Source organism: Chiloscyllium punctatum, chromosome 16 (genome assembly GCF_047496795.1).
Source record: "Chiloscyllium punctatum isolate Juve2018m chromosome 16, sChiPun1.3, whole genome shotgun sequence".
In the NCBI taxonomy this organism is placed as follows: Eukaryota; Metazoa; Chordata; class Chondrichthyes; order Orectolobiformes; family Hemiscylliidae; genus Chiloscyllium; species Chiloscyllium punctatum.
Window position 1 is genome coordinate 91636170 of NC_092754.1, and position 14762 is coordinate 91650931.

The following is a 14762-nucleotide window of genomic DNA, read 5'->3' on the forward strand; positions in this document are numbered from 1 at the left end:
CTGTATCCTGTTCCTGCCTTATCCCGATAACCCTTGATTCCACTATCCTTAAGAGCTCTATTCAACTCTTTATTGAAAGAACACCTTCTGCTGTCTGGGGTCTTCATTCCGTTGACTTCAAATATTCTCAGTATTCAACAGACCTTGTTACATATTCATTTCCTCATTTTTGTTCAGATCACTGTGTGCATTGTGTGACAGTGGGAGTGCACTTGCCCCACAACCCAGGGGTCAGACCATAGTCTTGGAACCGTACTATGTTATTTATCATTTTACCAACACCAGGGAGAAATATCTGCTGCTCTGCATAATTTACCCAATTCAATTATTCATAAGGTCAGAGCTGCGCCACGGTCTGTGACGAGGTGGCCGAGAGGTTAAGGCGATGGATTGCTAATCCGTTGTGCTCTGCACGCGTGGGTTCGAAACCCACTCTCGTCGCTATCATCAATGGCATTTTCGTGGGGCTGTTTTCAGATGATCACAGCTGTCATATTGAAACTGGAACGCTAAGAGTCAGTTTACATCCATTTCCGCTATTACAAAATTTCAAAGAATGGCTTGAGCCTGTTGACTAAACTGTATTGAAATGTAGGTTGCATTGGGATAATGAAAGGGAGCGCGGTTTCCTTTTACAAATCAAGTTGCTGTGAACGTTTTTTCGTATGAAAGACATCCAGGAAAATCAAATAACGAGAGCTGCGAAGTGCATGTTTATGCAAAGGAATTCTTAATGAACGTTTTGTCAGATGAAATCTGGAGGAGGTTGAGAAGAAGTAATTCATCCTGGTGAGAAGAGCACAGCGAGACAGCACAAAATGATGGCGATACTTCAAAGGGGCAGGGCGTGGGTGTAGGGGCACTGAGGACTGGCTGTAAATGCACAGTGGAGAATTGCCAATGTTGGTGCCGTGCATGGGCACGGAAAGGCTGACACATTGGTCTCCCCCTCGCCCCTAGCTCTCGCCATTGATGAATGCTGGACATAAGGCACAGATAAACACAAGATGTGGGAAGCAAGCTCCCTCTCGTTATGCACACACTGGATGCATCACATTGAACTATGAACAACTGGAGAAATCAGCATGTTACCTTTAGGGAGTTGAACTAAACTGTGGATCAATGACCGCAGATTCATGCAACATAAACATGAAAAATAATTTAAAATGTAGGGTGAAGGTTTGCTTGCTCAGCTGTAGCTTTGATATCCAGACGTTTCATTACTTGGCTAGGTAACATCATCATCAGTGGCGACCTCCAAGTGAAGAGAATCTGTTGTCTCCTGCTTTCTCTTTATATCTTTCTCCTCGATGGGGTTCCTGGGGTTTGTGAAGATGTCATTTCCTGTTCGTTTTCTGAGGGGTTGATAGATGGCATCTCGATCTATGTATTTGTTTATGGCGTTGTGGTTGGAGTGCCAGGCCTCTATGAATTCTTAGGCGTGTCTTTGATTAGCCTGTCCCAGGATAGATGTGTTGTCCCAGTAGAAATGGTGGTATTTTTAATCCGTGTGCAGGGCTACGAGGGGGAGAAGGTCGTGTCTTTTTTTGACTAGCTGGTGTTCGTATATCCTGGTGGCTAACTTTCTTCCTGTTGTCTTACGTAGTAGTTGTGACTGTCCTTGCATGGAATTTTGTAGTTGACGTTGGTTTTGTCTGTGGATTGTTCTGGTTCTTTTAAGTTTGTTAGTTTTTGTTTGAGAGTGTTGGTGGGTTTGTGAGCTACTCGGATTCTCTGGGGTCTTAGTAGTCTGACTGTCATGTCTGAAACTTCTAAAATGTATGGTTAGGTGGTTATGGTTTCTGGCTGTGTTTGGTCTGCTTGTCGTGGTTTGTTCTTGAGGAATGTGTGGACTGTATTTTTTGAGTATCTGTTCTTCTCGAATACATTGTAAAGGTGGTTTTCCTCTGTTTTCCGAAGTTCGTCTGTGCTGCAGTGTCTGGTGGCTCGTTGGAATACTGTTCTGACGCAGCTTCGTTTGTGTGTGATGGGATGGTTGCTGTTGTATATAAGTATTTGGTCAGTGTTTGTCGGTTTTCTGTATGCACAGGTTTGTAGTTCTCCGTTGACCTTTCTTTCTACTGTGTCATTCAGGAATGCGAGTTTGTTGTCGGTTTCTTCTTCCTTGTTGAACTTTATGCCTGTGAGAGTGTTGTTGATGATGTTAAATGTCTTTACTATCTTGTTTCGTTTTGTGATGACAAAGGTGTCATCTGCGTAGCGGACCCAGATTTTGGTTTGATTGTTTCTAGGGCTGTTTGTTCTAGTCTTTGCATTACCGCTTCTGCTCTGAATCCTGTTAGCGGAGGTCCTATGGGTGGGCCATTGGGGGTTTGTTTGTAGACTATGTTGTTGAAAGTGAAGTGGGTGGTGAGGCACAGGTCCACAAGCTTCATGATGTTTTCGTTGGTAATGTGATTGATGGTGGTTGGTGTGTGTGATGGTCTCTTCTAAAAGTGTGTTTCCTTTGCCATGTCGATGTTGATGAAGGTGAACAGTGCTATTATGTCGAATGAGACCATTGCTTCCCCTTCCTCGACTTTGGTGTTTTTGATGATTTTTAGGAATTCCTGGGTGGAGTGGATGGAGTGCTGTGAATCTTCTATGAGGTACTTCAGTCTTGAGTGTAGTTCTTTATCCAGTCTGTAATTTGGTGCTCTGGGTAATGAGACTATGGGTCTGAGGGGGCTCCTGGTTTATGGATTTTTGGTAGTCCGGTTCGACTTGGCCAACACATTGATCCTGGGACAATCTAAGCAAAGACATGCTAGAGAATTCCCAGAGGCCTGGCACTCCAACAACAATGCCATAAACAAACACATAGATCAAAAAGCCATCTATCAACCCCGCAGAAAACAAACCGGAAATGACATCACCACAAACCCCAGGAACCCCATCCAGGAGAAAGATATAAATAGAAAGCAAGAGACAACAGCTTCGCTTCACTTGGAGATCTCCACTGATGATGTTACCTAGCCAGGTAATGAAACGTCTGGATTTCAAACCTACAGCTCAGCGAGCAAACCTACACCCTAAACCTCAACCTGAGCTACAAACCTTCACAAACCTTGCGATTTAAAGTGTCTTTATACGAATATCATTAACAGACTTTTCGTTATAATACCCGTCTGGTTGAAAGAAGAAGACATCACATTTCAAGATAGATGACAACGTTACCAATTTTGTTTTGAAATTGAGATTTATTTGATCATTTTACACAGTGAACAAGTTCATTTTAAATAATGCAAACCACATTCTCTCACCTGGAATAAAAGTATGATTTCAATATAAACATTGTCCTTGCTAAGTCGCAGTTACTCAACATGAAAAATAGGATGTAATGTTTATTAAGCATAGATCAATTAGCACCATTATCTTACTTTGGATTGACTGCAGTATGCACATGCTAAGTAAGGTTTAAGAAAGAATGACTTTTGGAAATAATGATTCGGTGGTGACTAAAAATAATATTAGGTTCTCATGATGCGGATATTCCACCAATGGGTCCAGTGGTGGAAATGTACAGTGGGCAGGATTTCTATGATGGTATAGACGTATGTGAGCCGCCAGGGATGGGAGCTCCCACTTCATGTGGAACAGCGTCTTTTGACGTGGACCAGGGAGCATTGTGGCATCCGTCTGGGAGTTCCAACCACACCTGGAGCAGCTTCCATTGACATGGAGCAGCAGGGAGCATTGGGACATCAGAGTGATAGATCCAACCTCAACTGGACCACTTCTATTGACATGGAGGACGGAACATTGGGACATCAGACTGGGAGCTCCAACCTCACAAGGATCAGCGTTTAATGACATTTTGCAGCTGGGCGCATTGGGACATCAGAGTGGTAGGTCTAACCTGAACTGCACCACTTCTACTGACATGGAGCAGGGAGCATTGTGACATCAGACTGGGAGCTCCAACTTCAAATAGAGCCGCTTCTAATGACATGGGGCAGCAAGGAGCATTGGAACGTCAGGTTGGGAGCTCCAAAATCACCTGGATCAGCTTCTATTTACATGGAAGACCAGGGAGGATTGGGACCTTAGGCTGGGGGAAAGGATATTCAACTATTTTAATCTAAAGTAAAATATGTTTCAACACCTCAGATGTTAATTGATTTATGAAGAATCTTTCCCGGGAAAATAATTAATTCTTTAGATAGTAAAGTCAAGTCCTGCAAATATTCAACTCAGGAAAACGCATTGGTACAGAGAGAAAGGGGAGTGATGTTTCATGTCTTTGTCTTTTCATTTCTGGCCGTCTCTGCACTGGATTACATCACCGGAAGGACGTTTTCACTCATTTCCAGCAAATACCGTCAGGTCACTAACGTAATCTAAAGATGAAAAATAATGGGAATATGCGATGTTATGATTAGGATGGAGTTTACTTCAAATTTTGGTGAAAACGTAGCAAAGTCAGTAGCAATTTCCAAGATCAGCAGTGACCTCATTGATTGGCTGATCAGATTGTGAAAGGTCGTTTTTTTGAGGACAATTTGAAGTGAATCAATGATGGTGATTATCTTTGTTCTTTGTTCACCTTGTGACTATTACTGCTATTGCTCATGTCCTTGTTAACACCACAGCTCTGCAGCGTGTAAAACCTCAGCTGTGCATCTGGCCAGTGGCACAACCATTCGTATAGCTGGCTACGCATCAGGCGGTTGTAAGTTCAACTTTTACTTTGCGCAAGCGCATTGTGGAGATTCATCACACATCCAACCTAATCATTTTTGTAATGCTGAGGTGGATAATATTTGAAATTTTCATCTTCACGAGCGAAAATTCTTTCACTGTCTTCGATCAGTTAAGCATTACCAAGAGCTGTCAGAGTAAAAATCATACAGCACCAGATGGTATTGAACAGACGTATTTGGAAGCACCAGTGTTCCATGCACTGCTTCTTCATCAGGTGTTTGTCAACTGTTGGAATCGAAAATGGCTTTGTCTGATTATTAAATGTATCCACCCCAGTCCAACACCAATACCTCCAAGTCATGGGTCCCGTCGACACCACGAACGGTCGGTTAAAGTCCAGATGATCTTCCAAAAGATCGCGCATATTGACACAAACACCAAGTTTCTGCAGTAAAACACCCACCTGATGAAGGAGCGGCTCTCCAACAGCTAGTGCTTCCAAATAAACCTGCTGGACTCTGCCCTGATATTGTGTAATTTTTAACTTTGTCTACTCAATTCAAACACAAGCACTTCCATATCATAGACAACATCAGCATGTCCCACCATTGTCAGAGAAGGCAATCCTGGAAGAGCCTAATACATTGCTCATGGGTACGTTTCATTTTCAGAAACCAACGCACTCAATCGCTGCAGCTCCGGTGGATGAAAAGGCAGAAAAGAAATAGCTGAGACTCAGTTTTGACAATATTTTGAAACTTTTTGGGAAGTGGAATCAGAGGAAAATGAAGGATTAACGGTCCGACTGTGCAGAGAGAGGGATGGTACTATTCCCTTTGATGAGCTGGGGTATTGACTGATCTAAGGCATGAAACAGATTCCTGGTAGAGCTGCGCTCTCTGCATCAGGAACAAGAAGTCCTGATTTTCTAAACTGTAATGAAACCCAGGCCACTCAGTTAAAGCGCTGAATACTAACCACTAGACCACCAGGGATGAGGGCAGAAGCCGTTGCACCGTTTCTTCATAACACAGTTTTTGGAATTATGTCACTGCAGATATGTTTCCCCTCAAAAATGATTGAATTATCGCGTGTTTACAGCACAGATCTGGGTCCCTTCATCTCGTTTCCCAACACTTGGTCTGTAAACTTGTATGCTCTTACATTTCACGTGAGGTCTAATTTCTCTGGAACGTTTTAATCTCGTAAAACACAATAAGTGGGATTAAAGTTTGAGATGGGAACTGAATCCCATTTTTAACCATAGACTGAAGCACGCAGACACAGTTACCCAAGTGTGTCACAGGCCTCGGGAGAAAACAAGCAGAAAGTAAGATTTCACCGACTTGTCTGATGTTGTCCCATTTCAGAGTTCAACACCAATGTCTGGTTTCAGCAAAGAAAGGAAGCATTCAGCCCCTCCCGTCCAAGTGTTCCTTGCCCATTACTTCCCCATTACTCTGGAGTTTATACTGCCTCACCTCGTTCTTGCTGCCAAACTTTGTCACTGCTCACACCCGCTATTTCCTGTCCTGCCAAACGGTTTGCCTCAAGTTCTTGGAATGAAACACAGGAATGGCCTATTTCAAGCACTTTTCTAGTTTACAAGGACAGTGTTATCGCCACTGAGCAAGCACATTGCCAGCTCAGAGAGAAGGTCTCATCCTTTAGAAACTGAAATGCAAAGATGATTGGATGGCCTCAGTATTGTGAACCAACCAACCAGACCGGAATAGGGCCGAGGAGATCACGCACAGAAGGATGGGAGAATAGAATGTCGATTTTCTTGGTGTCCAGGGTGATTTTAACAGAAATCTTCCCTGGTAGTATAGTGATGCGGATTCAGTGATTTCACTGTCATGGCTTGTTAAAGGTTAACGTTTACAGCAATCAATATGAAATACTGCCTGATATTTCGAAGCAGAATGATGTGCAGCAGACAGAATAGTTTCCCTGCATGACCTAATAAGAGAGCTCAGAAGAGCGAGGAGGAGACATGAGAGCCAGGAGGAGACATTAGAAGTTGTTGGCGGATAGGATCAGGGTTAACCATAAGGCTTTCCATAGGTATGTCAGGAATAAAAGAATGACGAGAGTTAAATTAGGGCCAATCAAGAATAATAGTGGGAAGTTGTGTGTGGAGTCAGAGGAGACATGGGCAACACTAAATAAATATTTTTCGACAGTGTTCAGGATATAAAATGAAAATGTTGGCGAGGAAGATATAAAGATACTTGCATCTAGACTCGAAGAGATTGAGGTTCACAAGGAAGAGGTATTAGAAATACTATAGTGTGTGAAAACAGACATGTCCTCTGGGCCAGATGGGATCTATCCTAGGATCCTCTGGGAAGCAAAGGAAGAGATTGCCGAGCCTGTGCCATTGATCTAGAAATCATCATTATCTACAGGAATAGTGCCTGAGGACTGGAGGATTGCAAATGTGGTTCCCTTGTTCAAGAAGGGTCGTAGAGACAACCCTGGTAATTACAGACCAGTGAGTCTCACTTCAATTATTGGTAAAGCGTTGGAAAAGATTATCAGGAATAAGATTTATAATCATCTAGAAAAGAATAATCTTGTCAGGGACAGGCAGCATGGTTTTGTAAAGAGTCGGTCGTGCCTAACGAATCTTATGAGTTTTTGGACAAAGTGACCAAACAGGTAGATGAGAGTAAGCTGGTTGATGTTCTGTATATGGATTTAAGCCAGGTGTTTGATAAGATTCCCACAGTAGGCTATTATACAAAATGCGGAGGAATGGAATTGTGGGAGACATAGCAGTTTGAATCAGTAATTGGCTCGCTCAAAGAAAACAGAGGGTTGCAGTTGATGCAACATGTTCATCTTGGTGTCCAGTTACTAGCGGCATTCCACAAGGGTCGATGTTGGGTCCACTGCTATTCGTCATTTTTATAAATGTCCTGGATGAGGGCTTAGAAAGGTGGGTTAGTAAATTTGCGGACAACACTATGGTCGGTGGTGTTGTGGATAGTGACGAAGGATGTAGTCGGTTGCAGAAGGACATAGATAGGATGCAGAGCTGGGCTGAGAGGTGGCAAATGGAGTTTAATGTGGACAAGTGTGAGGTGATACACTTTGGACGGAGTAATCGGAATGCAAAGTACTGGGATAATGGTAAGATTCTTGGGAGTGCAGATGAGCAGAGAGATCTCGGTGTCCATGTACACAGATCCCTGAAAGTTGCCACCCAGATTGACAGGGTTGTTAAGAAGGAAAACAGTGTTTTGGCCATAATTAATACAGGAATTGAGTTATGGAATCAGAAGGTTATGCTGCAGCTGTACAAAGATCTGGTACGGCCACATTTGAAGTATTGTCAACGTTTCTGGTCACCGCATTATAAGAAGGATGTTGACGCTTTGGAAAGGGTGCAGAGGGGATTTTCTAGCATGTTGCGTGGTGTAGAAGGAATGTATTATGAGGAAATACTGAGGACCTTGAGGCTGTCCTCGTTGGATAGAAGACTGAGAGGTGACTTAATAGAGACATACAAGATAATCAGTGGTTCAGAAAGGGTTGACAGGGAGAGTCTTTTTCCAAGTATGGGGACGGCAAACACGAGGGTCACAACTTTAAAGTGAGGGGAGATAGGTACAAGACAGATGTCAGAGGTAGTTTCTTCAGTCAGAGAGTATTTCGGGCATGGAATGCTTTTCCTGTAACGGTGGTAGGTTCGCCAAGATTAAGTGCATTTAAGTCGTCATTGGGGAGGCATATGGACGTACATGGAATAGTGCGGATGGAATGGGCTTCAGATTAGTATGACAGGGTTGCGCAACATCGATGGCCGAAGGGCCTGTACTGCGCTGTAATGTTCTATGTTCTATATGCTTCAGTTCCACATCAGCAATGTCATTTGCAATTGCCTGAAGTTCAATCAGTTTAAAACAAGAACGGAGGGGGCATCAGGAAAACGGAAGGGGAATAGTGGTTTTTGAGAGTTAACTACATGCCTCGTGGAGCCAGGTTCAATGTCGACACTGAATATCGGTTTTCCTATTTACCTTGGTATACTGATCACGACGTATCAATGACCCAATATTGTTTGCCCTTTGTGTGTGGTTCTTTGTACATTTCACCTCGGTTCAGTGCTCCGGGGGACCACACTTTTTTAAATTTGGCACGTTTTACACAGGTCGGTTATGCAGCTTCATATTAAGGCCAACAATTTTAGGGAAAAATAGTCACTATTCAGACCACCAAGTCTGTTCTGCTATTGAATGGTTTCATATCTGATCTGATAACCTTGAACTGCAATTTTTGCCTTTCACTAGAATGCTTGATATCTTTGCGGTTTGAAGATCTACCGATCTCAGCCTCATTACACCTAATGACACTTCCCCAACAGCCTTCTGCTCCAAGAAAGTCCACTGATACGGAACTGTCTGAGAGAATAAATGCTTCTTCATCTCTATTTTAATTGTGAGATCCGCATTCTAATACAAAGTTAAAAATCGCACAACACCAGGTCATAGTCCAACAGGTTTAATGGAAGCAATAGCATTTGGAGGGCTGCTCCTTCATCAGGTGGCTGTGGAGTACACAGTGGTAAGGTACAGAATTTATGGTGAAAGGTTACAGTGTAATGTCACTGAAATTATACATTGGAAAAATACCTTGATTGCTTGTTAAGTCTTCCATCTGTTAGAATGACTATGTTAGGTTCATTTCTTTCTTATGTAAATCGAAAATCTTTCTTTTAACACTTACATTCTCAGGTTGTCTTAACCAATTAGTGTCAGCACAGATAACATGTTGAAGGTGTTAGTCCCTGTGTACTGCGTCCATGCCATAATGTTTAGACTGACGCTAATCTAAAAAAACACAACATGCTGCAGACAAGGATGCCTTAAGACATGGTACATTGGTGAAGCCGAGCAGAGGCTACAACAACGGAATGGGCGCTCCGCATCAATCAACGGACAGGTGCACCCCTTCCCAGTTGGAGAGCACTTCAGTGATCCAGGACATTTGACCTCGGATCTTCGGGTGACAACCCTCAAAGGCGGTCTTCGGAACAGGCACCAGCTAAAAGTGCCCCCACAGAGACTGATAGCTAAATTCGGTACCCATGGTCATTGGGTTCATGTCACAGTACAGGTGATCCCATTGCCCTACACACACACACACACACACACACACACACACACACACACACACACACACACACACACACACACACACACACACATCCGTCTGTGGGGTGAATTTGTACTTGCAGAGTTATATTGTACTTTGCTCAAAAACTTCATGAATCCATGTAAGTCTCTGGTAACACATTTTTATAAATTAGAATCAGTCTAAACATTATGGATCAGTCAGCAGCACAGGGGTCAGACACCAGTTGTTAAACTTCACCTGAGAATGAAACTTTAAAATAAAAAAAGCTTTGCGCTTTGCATATGAAAGAAGTGAAGCTAACATGGTCATGAAAACAGATCGGAGACTTAGCAAACAATCAAGCCATTTTTCAATGTACAATTTCAGTTACATCACACTGCAAACATATGCTATAATTTCTGTGTCTTACAAATGTGTACTCCACAATCACCTGATGAATGAGCAGTGGTCCGAAAGCTAGTTCTTCCAATTAAACCTGTTAAACTATAACCTGGGGTTGTGTGATTTTCAAATTTGCATATCCCAGTCCAAAACCGGCATCTCCAAGTCTTTCGATACGAGGTGCTCTGGTCACAGAACCAAACTTTCTGCATCCAACTTATTAAATCCTTGAAAATGCCTATATGTTTCAATAAGGATCATGATGTAGTACTGAGTCTCAGCAGGTAAAGACAGCTTATTTTAGCGTTTCTTCCCATTTGATTTCATCTCCAATATGAAATTCTCACTGACTCTGACAGAACTGCTACCTTTGCTGTTTTGTCATGTCAGGAATTCATGTTCCATTTCAGATTTCCATAAGGAACAACAATGTTTTTTTTTCCCTGACTGGAAATCAACATTGGGAAATAGCAGCGAGACAGCTGCATTTCAGCACATTCGCACCAAGGACGACATATGCAATGCTTGGAACTTTTCTTGATGACTTGTTTTTGCCTATTTTGTTCAGTTGAAAAATGACAGTTATCGAGGTTTTAAAAGCATGGCGAATGGCCCTTCAGCCTATTGTATCATTATCAGTTATCAAACATCTGGCTTGGAAACACAGTTTCCAGACGTGACTCTTCGCCTGGTGTGTTCTAACATTTCAAGTCTTAGTTAAATTGTTATTCAATTTCTTAAGGGCTTGAGTGGAACAACAAACATCTCTGTGAACTAACAGTTCTGAAAGACAAACTCTTTCTCGGAGCCATTTGTCAGTTTTCCTCATGATGCTGTGGAAAATGTTTCTGCGCTCACATCTGAATTGGTTTACCCTGTTTCTTCCTCAGCTTCCTCCTTCTTTCTCTTAAATGGGTTACACTCCAATACAGACACGAGGTGCAGGTTGCGGAAGTCACGTGTTTGCACTTTCATTGACACTCTGTCTGGCCGGGAGCTGCAGACCTTCCCCACGCAGATTCAGACAGCACTGTCCTTCCTGTGACATTTCCCATGGAGAATGGAAGAACAGGCATTAATAACCCGCACTTCGGCGCGTTGCGACAGTTTTAAAATATTGACAGTGCCCCAGCCAGGAATTGAGCTCGAACTCCCGCATAACATACGGCGACACTAACCACGATACTAACAAGGACAACAGTTTCAAAGGAGACACTTCAGCCCATTGTGGTTGCATTTGTCAAAAGCAACTGCTTAACGACCCGAATGGTTTAGCCCATAGCCTGACAGGTATTGGCAGAACATATTCACATCTGCATATTCCTTCAAGTTATAAGGGTTGCTGCCTCTCTGACCCTAACAGACAGTGTGCTCCAAATTCGAACACCCTCCGCCCTATACCGCTTATCTACACATCTACTTACACCTTTCTGTCTTTCTCCTTAAATTTCTGGCCCCCTGTGATCGTCCTTCCCATCGATGAGAAACGCTTCTTTCAGTCTACCTTATCTATACCCCTCACAAACCCCTCTGCACGGTGACAAACAACCCCAGTTTGTCCTGTCTCCCTTCATGACTGAAACTCTTCAGCCTCGACACTATCCGAGTGAATCTCTCCTGCAACTCTCCCAGTGCGATCTCATCCCTGTACAATTATAGCACTGAGCCGAATGAACATATTTCCATTCTGTAACAGCATCGGGGGTAGCTCTGCAGCTTTTTTTGCCTTCCGGTCTGGAGTCACGCCAGACCAGATAAGAACGGCAGTTTCCTTCCCTCAAGGATGTCAGTGAAACAGATAGGTTTTTCAGACAACGTATTCTTAATTCTAGGCATTTATTGCATTCACATACTATCATCGTCGTGGTGTGGTGGGAATCCAACCCGTCTCCACAGAACATTACCTGGCTTTGCTGTGTTAACAACCCAGCGATAATCCCACTAGGCTATCGCAGAAAGCCCTCATGGGTGATCTTTTCCAATGCAGTCTCTTTTCCCCAGTTATTCCCTATGCCCTTTTATTGAGCCTCACGCTCCAATAATCTCTGGTCCATGTCAGTAAAAGCTGCTAAAAGAGAATTGATCTCACAGCCACGATATCCAAACGGATCGAATGATTTGATGGTGCCAATGAAGAGATTGGGGCATGGTCGCCCAGCAACAGTGAGTGCAACGGCACAGACTGGATGGTACCAACGTGCAAGTGTATGTTAGATTGTGCAATGTCTCAGTCAAATGGGACGAGGGACGGAAAAGAGAGCTAGGGAGAGTGCGAGGGAGAGACATCTTCGAGAACGTTTGTGTTTAAATCCTGATACATGAAACGCAGAAATATCAGAGAACAAAATTCGATGGCAAACAGATCATCACCTCGGAGAATATTATCTTGTAAAAACGATTAATTTCTGACCGTGTTTCACCAAAAGTAAAACTTTGAGAGAACTGACCGCCATGATGTGGATTCTAGCCGAGGTCGCTGCAATCACAACGCAGAATGGGAGCTACTAAACGGTTACAGCTTTCCACAGACCACGCTTGCAAACTGCAAACAGGATGGAAGCAGAGGAAATGTCAGGAAGAATGTACAATATCAAGACTTAGCGACAGGCATGTGGGAACGCAGAATGAACAGAATCTTTAAATATAGTGTCCCCAGAGACTGTGGAGATTCCATGAATGAGAGTACAGGAGAATGGGATTAATGAAACTCTCCAAATTCTTGGCAGAGTGCAGAACATTGTTGAAACGTACGCTTCAATAGCATTATATTTGAACATTGGCTACTTCATCACTTTGCCCACACAAGGCAGGACCAATTGCTGCAGGCAATCACACATAATCCGAGTTCCAGACCTGGAATCAGAAAAACTGTGTGAAGCATGCACGAAGATCCAATTTGAAACTGGGATGGAATGACAGGAAAGTGACACATGTATTTCCGAGGTTGGGACAGCTCCTCGTCAAAAGCGGGGCAGAAGGAATACTTGCCCCCATTTATAATATTATGACCATAAACAGTACATGTTGCTGACACAGCCGAGTGGCGCATCTAAAGCGTGTGGAGACTTTAACTTTGGGGTCGCAAGGTTCGAAATTTCATTTTCCTGTTTGGATCAGTGGTTTTGACATTGGCATCTGCTTTTGTTCACATCAGCTCAGAATCAGCTTCTTGTTCCCAATAAATACTGCAACCTGGAGAAGGTGGTGTTGTGGTTATATAATAAACGAGTCAACCTTGGGGACTCACACATGGAACTGGTAATGTTAAAGTTCGATGAATAAAACCTGGAATGGAAGCCTGACCTCAGGAACAGAGAACATGCCTTTAATTTCCTGCAATCCCATTCATGCATGTCGCTTTTACAGGGGATTCTACCATCTTTACCCAATCCTGCCTACTTGTGTCTCCAGGACCTGAACAAAATAGCTGACCCTTAATCCAAGAATGAGGACCGTGTGGGAAAGCAGGCCATTCGGCCCATTCCAGTCGACACCATCCCTCTGAAGCACATCCTATCAGACCCACACTCCATACCTACTCCGTTCCCCTTCATTTCCCATGGCTGATCCCAGAAACCTGCACACCTTCAGACTGTGGGAGGAAACTCACACAAGCAAAGAGAGAATGTACAAACTGCACACAGTCACACGAGACTGGGATCCAATCCATATCTTGTGTGCAGCGAGACAGCAGCGAATCTGGAAGAACAACAAATGCTGTCCTGACCAGCAACATCCACACCCAGTGGATATATCACGAAGAATCAAAACACATTCACAACATGGACAACGCGACTTGCGTCTGCATGGACATGATTTGAACCAATCGTTCATCCTGGGTATATACAAGGACACCGATATCACAGAGAAACCAGGGCAATGCGGGATTCAATTACCTGCTGAAGTGGAAACTCGTCTACTCAGTCAAACTGGGGACAGGCTATTCAATAATCCCGTGTGTGGGAAGGGCTCAATGAGCAGATAAACCTACAGAGTAACCAGCAAGTATACATAACCCAGAAGGAGATCAATTAAACTGTCAACGCTGCTTTTAATCCCAACCAGCTGCCGGTTTCATAGCGTCAAATTCATAGACTCACGCAGCATGAAAACAGGCCTTTCACTCCTACCAGCTCAGACTGTATATAATGCCAAACTGAACGAGTCGCATTCGACGATTCTTGTATCTGCTGAGGGTTAATAATGCCCTTGTGATATTATTACTGCATTGTTAATATGAATGTCCAGACATACGTCTGTGGACACGGGTTCAAACCCTGGCATGGCAGATGCTGGAATTTTATTTAAATAAATACCTAGAGTCTAATGATGATATTGAATCAGTTGTTGTAGATCTGATTCACTAATGCCTGATAGGGAAGGAAACTGTCATACCTATCTGGTCTGGCTGGTATGTGACTCCAGATCCATAATATAGTGGTTGATTCTGAACTTCGCTCTGGGCCATAAATTATGTACTAGGCATGAATGAATAGATTTTGTTAATCCCACTGACACTTTCCAACTCATTTATCGAACCAAATATCCTGTAAATATTTTAAATGTACTTTTATTCATCACTGCCTCAGGAA

At 43.2% G+C, this 14762-nt stretch overlaps 1 non-coding gene across 1 annotated transcript; it reads left to right on the forward strand.

Annotated features, from left to right (window-relative positions):
- Positions 1 to 359: 359 nt before the first annotated feature.
- trnas-gcu (transfer RNA serine (anticodon GCU)) lies at positions 360 to 441 on the forward strand. Its single transcript has one exon. It is a non-coding gene; the product is annotated as a tRNA-Ser (tRNA).
- The last annotated feature ends 14321 nt before the right edge of the window (positions 442 to 14762 follow it).